General features: G+C 45.1%; 1 pseudogene across 1 annotated transcript; it reads left to right on the top strand.

The window, feature by feature from the left end:
* Positions 1-8449: 8449 nt before the first annotated feature.
* On the top strand, positions 8450-10265 carry LOC311504597 (microfibril-associated glycoprotein 4-like; annotated as a pseudogene). Its single transcript, XR_014700003.1, has 6 exons — positions 8450-9043; positions 9231-9269; positions 9349-9445; positions 9526-9693; positions 9769-9882; positions 10105-10265. The product of XR_014700003.1 is annotated as a microfibril-associated glycoprotein 4-like (transcript).
* Positions 10266-10648: the final 383 nt, after the last annotated feature.

Below are 10648 nucleotides of genomic sequence, written 5' to 3'. Positions count from 1 at the left end.
GCGTTTATCTTATCCTACTTTAGAAATAGTTATAGTTACTTTATTTATAAACACTTTATTTTGTTTTTGTTTGTAGCATTTCCTGCTCAGACTGTAGCCTGGTCAGTGCCTCGGACTGCTGAAGGTAGCTGACTCTTTGTCACACACACACACACTCGCACACAGAATTTATATGGGTTTTGTATTTTATTGGTATTATACTTTTATTTGAATTATACTTTAACAGAGGTTGAACCGACATTAGAAGGTGAGTAGGGACTTGATGAGCAGGACCCATCTTACGCCATAATCGTCATACCGGACACTCCAGAGAAGAGTGAGGTGACTGCCGGTAAGAACATTTGATCAATGATGCAATGATAAAATGTTAAAGTAAGTGATGTTACTCATCATGGTAGTTTAACATGTTTTTTGACTGTCTAATTTTAAAAGACGAAGAAGGCCATAAATCCTCCAGCGTCAAAGATCTGGCTCAGGCCTTAATCATCATACCGGACACTCCGGAGAAACAACCGAGTGAGGTGACTGCCGGTAAGAATATTTTATCAATGATGCACATAAAATGTTAAAGTAAGTGATGTTACTCATCATGATATTTTCTAATATTGGATTTGGAAAGGTGAAGAAGGGAATGACTCCAGCACTGAAGATTTGCCTTACCCCATAAACCCCAGACCGTCAGAGAAACAAGAGTGCGATCCGGCTGTCGGTAAGAACATTTTATCTGAAAATTTAATTTTAAATGACGTCCGGTTATGTTTAAAATCCGTCTCTCACCATTCAGAAGGCTCCAGGCCCCAGTCACTCCGAATGGTGATACGTTCAATTAGAAGGACGAGAAGGAGAGGACATCTGCGCCGAGCAAGAAGAAGGGCCCTCAGAGAATTCTGGAACATAGTTTCTTCGGCTTGGAATCTGGTCTCAGCATCGCTCTGGTAGAGTTGTATGTTTTAATGATGAATGACAATAACCAAGGGGAAAATTTGGTTCCGCTGTCAGTTCTTCAGTTATTTCATGCAGAAATTGAATCTTTAAGAGAAATCCCTCAACAACGTCTTGATCAGCTGCACTCACAAACTTTACCTCCATTAAACGATTTACAGCATTTAGAGAATTTAAACGAGGCCCTTGCTCGCCTCGAACCTTCTGATTCACAGCGTCTTGAGAATGTGAACGGAGCCCTTGAGAGTTTAAGAGAACCTCCTACCAGTCAGCCGTCCCCCGAGCATGTATCTCCCCCCTCTGAAGCACGTGCCGATCGTCCGTCTGATGAGTCATTACCTGGACCATCTACTAGCCGCATACCTGCAACACCTGCCGCCCAGAGGGGTGCGGGACAAAATCCTGAACCCCCCAGGGTGATTTCCAGAGACAAATTTAACAATGTTGAAATACGACAATTTCTAAATTTTCCCTCTCCCAGTCCTGTGCCTGATTATGCAGAGTTTTACTGTAATGTGATGGATTCTGTCCAGGAATCGGTAGAAAGAGCTCTATCATATGCCAGACAGGGGGATGTGGTGCAGTTAGAATTAAGGGGGGAAAGACTTTTAAACGACGCCTCTGTCATTGCCGCTCACGACGGCGATATAGATCTAAATGAATTTCAGCATCTTCTTGACAGATTAGTGCAATCAAACATGGCCATTATGACAGATGAGACACTGGAATAAGTCGTGCAGGTGGTACGTAGTCCTCGAGGGCGTGTTAAAAGAAAGATACAAACCATTCTCAACGATGAAATCTGCAGGAAAAAAGCACATTGCTTACATATAGTCGTTAAACCTACCGATCAATTATGCTTCGCCATTAACCTCGCACTCCTGTTAAATCAGGAATTATCCACCGTACAAGCTAGAGTGTTACAGAATCAGGTGGGGTTATCACACGACACTCCTGTGACGTTTAATGACATTATTAAATTTGAACAGGCTTTAGACTGTAAAATCGTCATCTTCAGAGTGGAAGGTGAGCGAGCCCTCTCTAAGTTTCAAAGGTGTGAAGGAATACACCCCAAAACCCTCTATCTCTTCCTCCATCAAAATCACTACTTCGGTATTACCAGCCTGAAAACATTTCTGAGTACGCCTCACATTTGCAATTACTGTCACACAGGTTATGCTCAGTTATGGAAGCACCACTGCTCGGGCCACTGTTCTGTATGCTTTACATCAGACTGTACAAAAAACAAGGTAAAACGGATCAAATGTTCTGATTGTAATATGACGTGCCGATCCAACGCCTGTTATGTAAAACATAAAGTGCCTTACCACCGCCCTATGGCGGATAAAGCTGCCAGCAATTGTCAGATGATTAAAAAGTGTGACACTTGCAAAGCGGTGTATTACAACGCGATCAATGGCACCATCCAGCACAGATGCAGAGTTAAAACATGCCCCGCGTGATCTGTAAAGGAACCGGCCGAAGACCATCTGTGTTACATGACTCCTTTGAGAGTTGAGACTGACCATTCAAAACAGGTAGTGTTTTATGACTTTGAAACACTCGTAGACGCATCAGGCGAACACAAACCCTTCTACATCAGTACACAAACGCTACTAGGTGAGAAATGGGGCTCCTGGGGCTTAACATGCACAGGAACCTTCTTCAAGCGTTTCAGAAAACGGGAATACAAAGATTACATCTTCATCGCTCACAATGCTAAGGGTTTTTTTTTCTCAACAATTTAATTCGTCAAGGTATGACACCCCGCATAATTATGCAAGGCAGTAAGGTGTTGCAGATGGTGGATGAGGCATTCCATCAAACATACATCGACTCACTCTCATTCTTAACCATGCGCTTAGCAGACATGCCTGCAGCCATGGGTCTGAATGCTGAGATCGGTCTGCGCGACGACGATGAATTAAGCAAAGGTTTCTTCCCGCACCTTTTAAGTTCAGAGGCCCACTCACATTATGTAGGGTCTTACCCACCTCCAGACGCTTACGGCGTAGACAGAATGTTGACGATGAAAAAATTCATAGCCTGGTACGCCACCAAGGATGGTTGTACATTTGATTTCAAAAAAGAGGCCGTGCTGTATTGCGACAAAGACACTGAAATCCTAGCAGCGTCTTGCTTAAAGTTTCGTGAAGAATTCATCAAAATGTTTCTGACATTTTGACACAGAAAATGTTTCTGGTGTCGCTGCATCAGTTAAACCGGCTGAGTCAGTCGACAGCGGCTACAGGCAGCACCATCAGACAAATGGCCCAGCAAGATCTGGATGAAAAGATGAGAGAGATATTAGAGGATAGAGGATTGAATCCTTGTGAAAAAATGAAGAAGTACAATGCGCTGCTCCAACGCTACCTCAGGCTCGCCAGACAAGGGGAGAAAGAAGTTCAACCGATAACTCAGTGTCTGCCGCGAGAGGAGCTGCATCAGGGGGAGAATGTGGAGCTGCAAGGAGGGAGGGGGGAGGAGGAGGAAGATGTTTTAAAGAGTCTGCCGACTCGCAGTCGTAAAAATGCCGAGTATGTGATGAAAAAACTATCCAAGAGCGACAGTGGCTGGACGCCGAAAGATGAATTTATCTACAGAGGTAAAACTGAGAGGATCTCATATGCTCGATCTGGTCAAACATCTGACCAGCTCCTATAAGAAAGTGAATTTTTGACATTTTTTAACAAATTCAGATACCATGACATGGTTTCTGACGACATCGTCGGTGTAGTGAGATAGCACACTGGCATAAGACAGGCCGCTTCCTCTCTGGCACAATTAGTACGCGCAGTGTTGACCGCAAACGTCCGATAATTCATGCTGGAGCTGACGACCGTGGTATAGGATCTTTTTTATTCCGCGTTGACGTTCCAGGAAATGCATGATGCTCTTAGGGTAATATTCAAAATTCGGGCTGAACCCGTAAGAGTCAAAGAACGTGGCCTTTCCATCTTTTTCCAGAGTGAGGGCCAGCCAGTGCTCGCCTGGCAGATGACGGGGGTGGGTGTTCACGATATAGTAGACAGGTAGCGAGGGTTGTAGGGAAGGTAATTCGTCCGAAGCCCAGATACCGCGGAACACACCGCCCAGTAACCCGCTCAAGAGTGTTTCCGCTGGATACAGGGGAGAGAGCTCCGACGTCCTCGTCGGCGCTCAGATTGAAAACAAATAAAGTATAACCTCTTTCAAAATCTTCGCGGTTGATAGACAGAGGTAAATCCTTCAGATGTCTCCCGGTGGTAGTGAACAGATTATAAAATTCTCTCACAGAAATGCCGCTGTTAAATCAGGGTTGGAAAGCTTTGGATGGGATCTGCCTGCCGTTATGACACAGAGCCAGATACTCCACGTCGTGGTGGGCAAAATTGAAGGGCAAGAGGTCTTTTCTTCCGGTGAAGGTGTTGTGGTTCACCATGCCTAAAACGACGTGTTTAGGCATGACGCCCAGAAACAGGTTCTCCTGATTGCATAGTCTGGAGTTTTGAGGAATAGAGTAGGTTTTCACATTGATTCTTGACAAGGGGTAGAGGGCGTTGCCTTTCATCAGAGCCGCTGAATGACCTAAACGTACTGCGGGGGAAACGGTCACTTTTTTCACAAACTGAGAGAAAATGGTATTGAGGGGATAGTTGATCACGGCCACACGAGCATCCTGCGCCAAGTTTGTTCCGTCTCCGTTAATAATTTGTAGACGCAGGAGAAGCAGAGTGTTGGTGAGATCCAGGTATTTCTCTCCATCACCGGGGATGAAAAATTCAATGGGGCCGGCGTCTGTGAGCCGATAGAGGGGAAATCTCTGTATACTGGCTCTGCTCAATCGACATCTGCGTGGCCGGAGCCGCGAATAAGTCCAGCTCCGTCATGCTGCATTCCGGCGATTTGTGATGTAAAAGAGCCATGATCTTCAGGAGAATATATCTTCGGACTTCCTTCTGTTAGCCCTTCGTCTCCGCACTGATTTAGTACGAGCGGGTGGCTCATGCTTTTTATGAGCTGCTACGCGACGTCCGGGGGGTCTCTTTCCGGCTCGTCGAGCGAGAAGCATAATTCCCCATCCTTCTTGATTTTCCCCTCTGGACCTCTCACACGCTGCACTGCCCTGCTGACTACGTCCGACGCGATGTTTTTGGCAGCGTTTTTAAGATGAGGCTTGGCGATGGTAAAACCTTTTTTGACCCGCGGAGTCACAAACCTAAATAGTTTGGAAAATATGGATCCCAGCCCCTTACCGTACATCACGGGGGCCCCATGGAACCCAGGCAGCCCGCTTCCCACTTGATCTTCATAATAACTTACGAATCGATAAAGGTCAGGATGAGCTTCCGCCACCACCATTTTCAGGGCTGTGTTTTAATCGGTTTAAAATGTAAAGTCACAATCACTTTGCCGAACTTGAAATTTATCGGTTGGTTCTGATCGTTCTTGAGTTCGACGCTGATGTTTTCAACGTGTCTTTTCGCTACCGGTACGTAGTAGGCGGGGCTGAAGGACTGTGTCACGACGTCTCCAAATTTCCCGTCAATTCGAATCGTTGGTAAGAGCGGAGCGTAAGCGTCACCCACCACCTGATGCTGCACCACGTCGCTATACCAGAACATACGATAAAAACCCGCTTTTATATCAGTGAGGTGAGGAGACTTTTTTAGTAGGCCGCTCGTAAACCACTCGCCGGGTTTTAATCCTAGCATGTAGGCCATCGGCGGGAAAAAACGCAATCTATAGTGGCCGCTGCCTAACCACTGAAACCTCTGTCTACAATCATTATGTTGTAGAGTAATGTCGCTTTGCATTTCCCTCATACACGCGTATCTGTTTCATGACATGCTCTTTGTCACCGTAATATCCGCATTCAAAACGCCTGGTGTGCAGGCTAAATTTTTTTTGGGTTAAATGGTTCACAGGCACATTCATCTCCAGGGCTCCATGCTGCCACGTGTCGATCCAGTGAAAAACACACTGGTCCTCGGGAATATTATACCACGTGTGCGGGTAGGAAATCTCCGTCAGCGCCACTTGCCAAGGACCCTCCAAGTGGAGATGCTGCGCTAAATCCACTCGGTAGCTGGCGATAGTGTTTTCAGGAAACACATTGAGACTGGCGTTAGAGGGCAAAGTCACGTAAAAACCCTCTTCTGTTCTGGCTTCCATGACTCTTTGTTAAGATTAAGATTAAGTGTCTGTCGGCCAAGTATACTTGTGTATGCAACCGTGAATTAGTGAATTAGTGAACACACACAAAGCACACAGTGAGGTGAAGCACACACTAACCCGGAGCAGTGAGCTACCATGCTACAGCGGCGCTCGGGGAGCAGTGAGGGGTTAGGTGCCTTGCTCAAGGGCACTTCAGCCGCTTTTCTACCGGTCGGGGGTTCGAACCGGCAACCCTCCGGTCACAAGCCCAAAGCGCTAACCAGTAGGCCACGGCTGTGATATGAAAACTGATATGAAAACTGAGGTGTGCATCAATACATCGATCAGCTGACTGGCAGGTGCCCAGCTATTCAATTTTTCAGGCCAGTTTTTCCAACGCACCAAGACGTATTTTTTACCGCGGCTAAAACGCTCATCCAGAATCTCCTCCACCTGATATGGCTTATCCTCAGTCACGGTCACTTTTTGTAGTTCGGTCTCGTAAAAGGTTCCGTCGCTAATCTCACCGTCATATTCTTTTACTTTGTACACCGCTTCACAGGCGTCTCACTAATGATCGTGGACGTGTACGCTGTCGTGCTCATTTTTATTTTTTAAATCTGGCTCGGGCTGAAGCATGAAGCACTGAAACGATCTCATCGACTGAAATAATCGTTAGCTAACGTTAGCTTTTCATCGTGCTCAGATCATGGGCAGGCTCGGCATCACATGATTGTATAACATGACTGTGTACTGTTAAACATGTCTGGACTCATCCCGGCCGGGGCAAAACTGCATAGAAATCCTTCTGCGCATGCTCATCATCTCCCGCTTAAACATGTCTGGACCTCTCCCGGGGAGTATGGGGGGTGTGCGCGCATGTGTGTGTGTCGGTTTCTCAGAAGAGAGTATGTGTGTCTGCCTGTGTGTGTGTGTGTGTGTGTGTGTGTGTGTGTGTATGTGCGTGCGAATTTGCCTGTGTGGCAGAGGGCCAGCGTGGATCGAGCCACTTACAACTTCATCAGAATTTCAAAAAAGAAAGGCTCTAAGTATTCCCATATGCTCACCTTTGACCTCCATCGACTTATCCTTTTACACTACACACATTTCTAGTATCCTCCTATCTCCCCGCCCCTTTTGCCTACTTCCACACCCCATTCCCCCCCCCCCCCCCCCCCCCCCCCCCCCCCCCCCCCACCACACATCCCTTCACCGGGTTCATTAGTTCACGGTCATCAATCATCCAGAGTGACTTAAGGTGTTTCCTTTTGTTTTTTCACATGTGGGGAAATTCCCATCTCTCCTCTAGCACCCTATTTGTTTCAGCTGTGTCTTGTCACCCCTCTGTCCCCATGTGTATATATAGCCCTGCCTTCCCCTTTGTTCTCTGTCTGGTCATACTTGTCAGTTATCTTGATACTTGTTTCATGATTCTTGTTACTTGTCTGGTTACTCGTCCCATGGTTTTGTCTAGTTCTTGTATTCATGACATGTAGTAGTTTTGTCTCGTTAAGTTTAGAATACCTGCCGTCTCTGCAGCGCTTTCGGTTTTGTCTTTTTTTATTAAATACCTTTTTTGTCTCCTACTCCTGCCTCAGCCCTCTCTATCCTGCGTTTGGGTCCAACCCCAATTATCCCGCAACCTTCTTGATACCATCCATCCAGGATGTTTGAACAGAAATACAAATAGGATCTACATCATGTTTAAAAGGGAAAGGTGGACACATTGGGTGTATCAGTCAACAGATGTCATGACAGGTAGGTAATATTTGTTCATATGAAATTCTTCCAGGAAGAACTAGTGTGTTCAGTATATATAATGGACATTTCTCTCAGTGAAGTTGTCAGAGTTTCACAGATTGAAGGAGAAGCAGCAGTTTGTCTCTTTGTCCTCTGACGTCTCTTCAGTTTGACCTGCAGGTGAGAGTCCAACCAGAAACCAATGTATGCGTATAGTATACCGTAGGACATAGCAGTGCAGTTTGAAGTGCTATTATCAACTACTCTCACATTTTTGTGACCAAGCTAAAGTTAAGAGCTATTTCTGTTTGATGTGTCCTGAGTTGATTGTAGAAGATGCAGTGCTTTCACTACTACAAGAGTTAGAGATGCTGTGGTAATGTCTGCAGATAGATATCTTTTTCACTGGCTTTAATTTCAAATCCAAATCAAAAATGCATTTTGTTTAAGAGTTGTAATGATTGTATTCAGCAGGAGGATCAGCACACAAACGTCTCTCTCAAGCCTTACACCTATATATGTATATTTAAATGTTTGTTTGTTTCATATAACTTTACTGATACTTTTAATTTGTTTTTCAAGGTGCTCAGACAAACCAACATCAACAGTTTGATTACTTCATTCAGACAATGGAGGTAAATGTTCAAAATGAAATGTGACTTCAGTGTAATCTGCTCTATTCATAAAATCCAGAGCAGTCATCAGCTTGGCTACAAGAACTTAAAGAAAACCATGCCAAGAGTTTCTACTCAACAGAGCAGCCATAGGACTAAACCGTCTTCCTATATACAGTAGTTTGTGTTTCATTGAATGGACTTCATGTGGCGTCTCAAATCACTCTCTGTTTACTACAAAGTGCAAAACATTTATTGCCTAATCATTTTATTTGAGTCTCAAAACTGTAAAGAACGTATCTCCCTTATAGTTTCCTTCTGATCCAGATTCAAACACAACTCCTGGCTGCAGTTAGTAAGGATTCAAACCTTACTCCATGTTAATTAAAGAGAGTCTCCATTCTCCCTTCCTCTTGGGGATCAGTAAAGTCTCATCTTATATTTTATCTCTGTTCCAGCTGATATCACTCGTCCTCCTCCTGACTCCAATGTTGACCAGCTGCACTGAACTCATCCAGCCTCTGGACTGCAGCGACATCCACCACCAAGACAGCAACAGCTACAGTGGAGTCTACACCATCTACCCCCTTGGAGAAAGATCTGGTGTAGAGGTGAGCTCCTCCATCTCTGGGACCCAGATTTAAATGTAGTTAGTCACCATGTGAAGACAGCAAGATCATCTGATACAACAAATACAAACTGATATCAACAGCATTAACCATAACAGCGTTAGCGTTGGAATATATTAGGTTGTAGTTCTGACTGAAGGTTCACATTTACTACCATGTGTATTTGTAGGTGTACTGTGACATGGATTCAGAAGGAGGACGCTGGACGGTGAGTATTTCAACTACAATCAACTTCATCATTTCTGGTTTCTCACTAATTAACACGTATGAACCGTGTTGTCCTCCAGGTGTTCCAGAGGAGGATGGACGGCTCCCTGAACTTCTACAGACCCTGGGATCCCTACAAGCTGGGCTTTGGTAGCGCTGCTGGAGAGTACTGGCTCGGTGAGACATCCGTCTGTCAAACTAACTTCATGAGACTTTTTTACAGGCTGGTATGAAAGTGTGTGTTGATGTGTGTTCAGGTCTTGACAACATCCACTACCTGACAACCAAGCAAAAGTACGAGCTGCTGGTCACCATGGAGGACTTTGATGGAAAGAAAGTGTTTGCTCGGTACACTTCATTCAAGGTTGATGCTGAATGTGACGGATACAAAATTCATGTGTCTGGATTCATCAATGGAGGAGCAGGTGAGTTAAGACAGACTGTAGAGAAAGACTCTGTCATCATTTGTAGTAATAGTCTGATTATACTTGTTTCTGCAGGAGACGCACTGGCACTTCACAACGGGCAGAAGTTCACCACTTTGGACAAAGACCAGGACTCCTGGTCTGGAAACTGTGCCAGGAAATATCTGGGGGCGTTCTGGTACAACGCCTGTCACACTATTCAATTCAATTCAATTCAATTTTATTTATATAGCGTCAATAACAATACAAATCGTCTCAAGACGCTTTACAAAAACCCGGCCTGAAACCCCCAGAGCAAGCCTGAAGGCAACGGTGGCAAGGAAAAACTCCCTTTTAACAGGAAGAAACCTCGAGCAGAACCCAGCTCATATGGAGGGACCCATCTGCCTAAGGCCAGCCGGGTACAGACAGAGTACACTACAAACCCCAATGGAGTTTATCGCTGGGTGGCTGACAAAACTCTCTTTGGTGTTGGAGTGGAGTGGTATCAATGGAGGGGCTTTGACTACCCCCTGAAGTCCATCAGCATGATGATCCGTCCTGTGAAGTAAATCTCCAGGACAAACATACAGCAGAATATTTCTCTTTTATGATTTATTTCTTTTCTCTGTCTCATTAATTAATCATATCATCTCATGTATAGTAGGTCTAATACAGGTGGATTTTAAAAGCAATTCACTTGTGTTAGAGCCAACAACTAGCCTAGAATCTAGACTGCCCCTAGCGGCAGCAAATTACATTTGCTTCCAGGGTCAGTCTAGTTACTCTCCGTTGACTTGAGATTTCGAAAAATCCAAGATGTACCGGGCCAATCACGAGTCGGTGGGCGGGCTTAACATGATGATGACTGACCTGCGAGAGAACTATGGCTGTCTCCTTGTTGAGCTTTACCGTCTTCTTCCAGGACGAAGGCAGAAGCATCAAACGAGGTGAAAATCATTATAAATCGGGTCAT

The sequence above is a fragment of the Chelon labrosus genome (genome assembly GCF_963514085.1).
Source record: "Chelon labrosus genome assembly, chromosome: 19".
NCBI lineage: Eukaryota > Metazoa > Chordata > Actinopteri > Mugiliformes > Mugilidae > Chelon > Chelon labrosus.
This window is presented reverse-complemented; position numbering and strand designations above follow the sequence as displayed.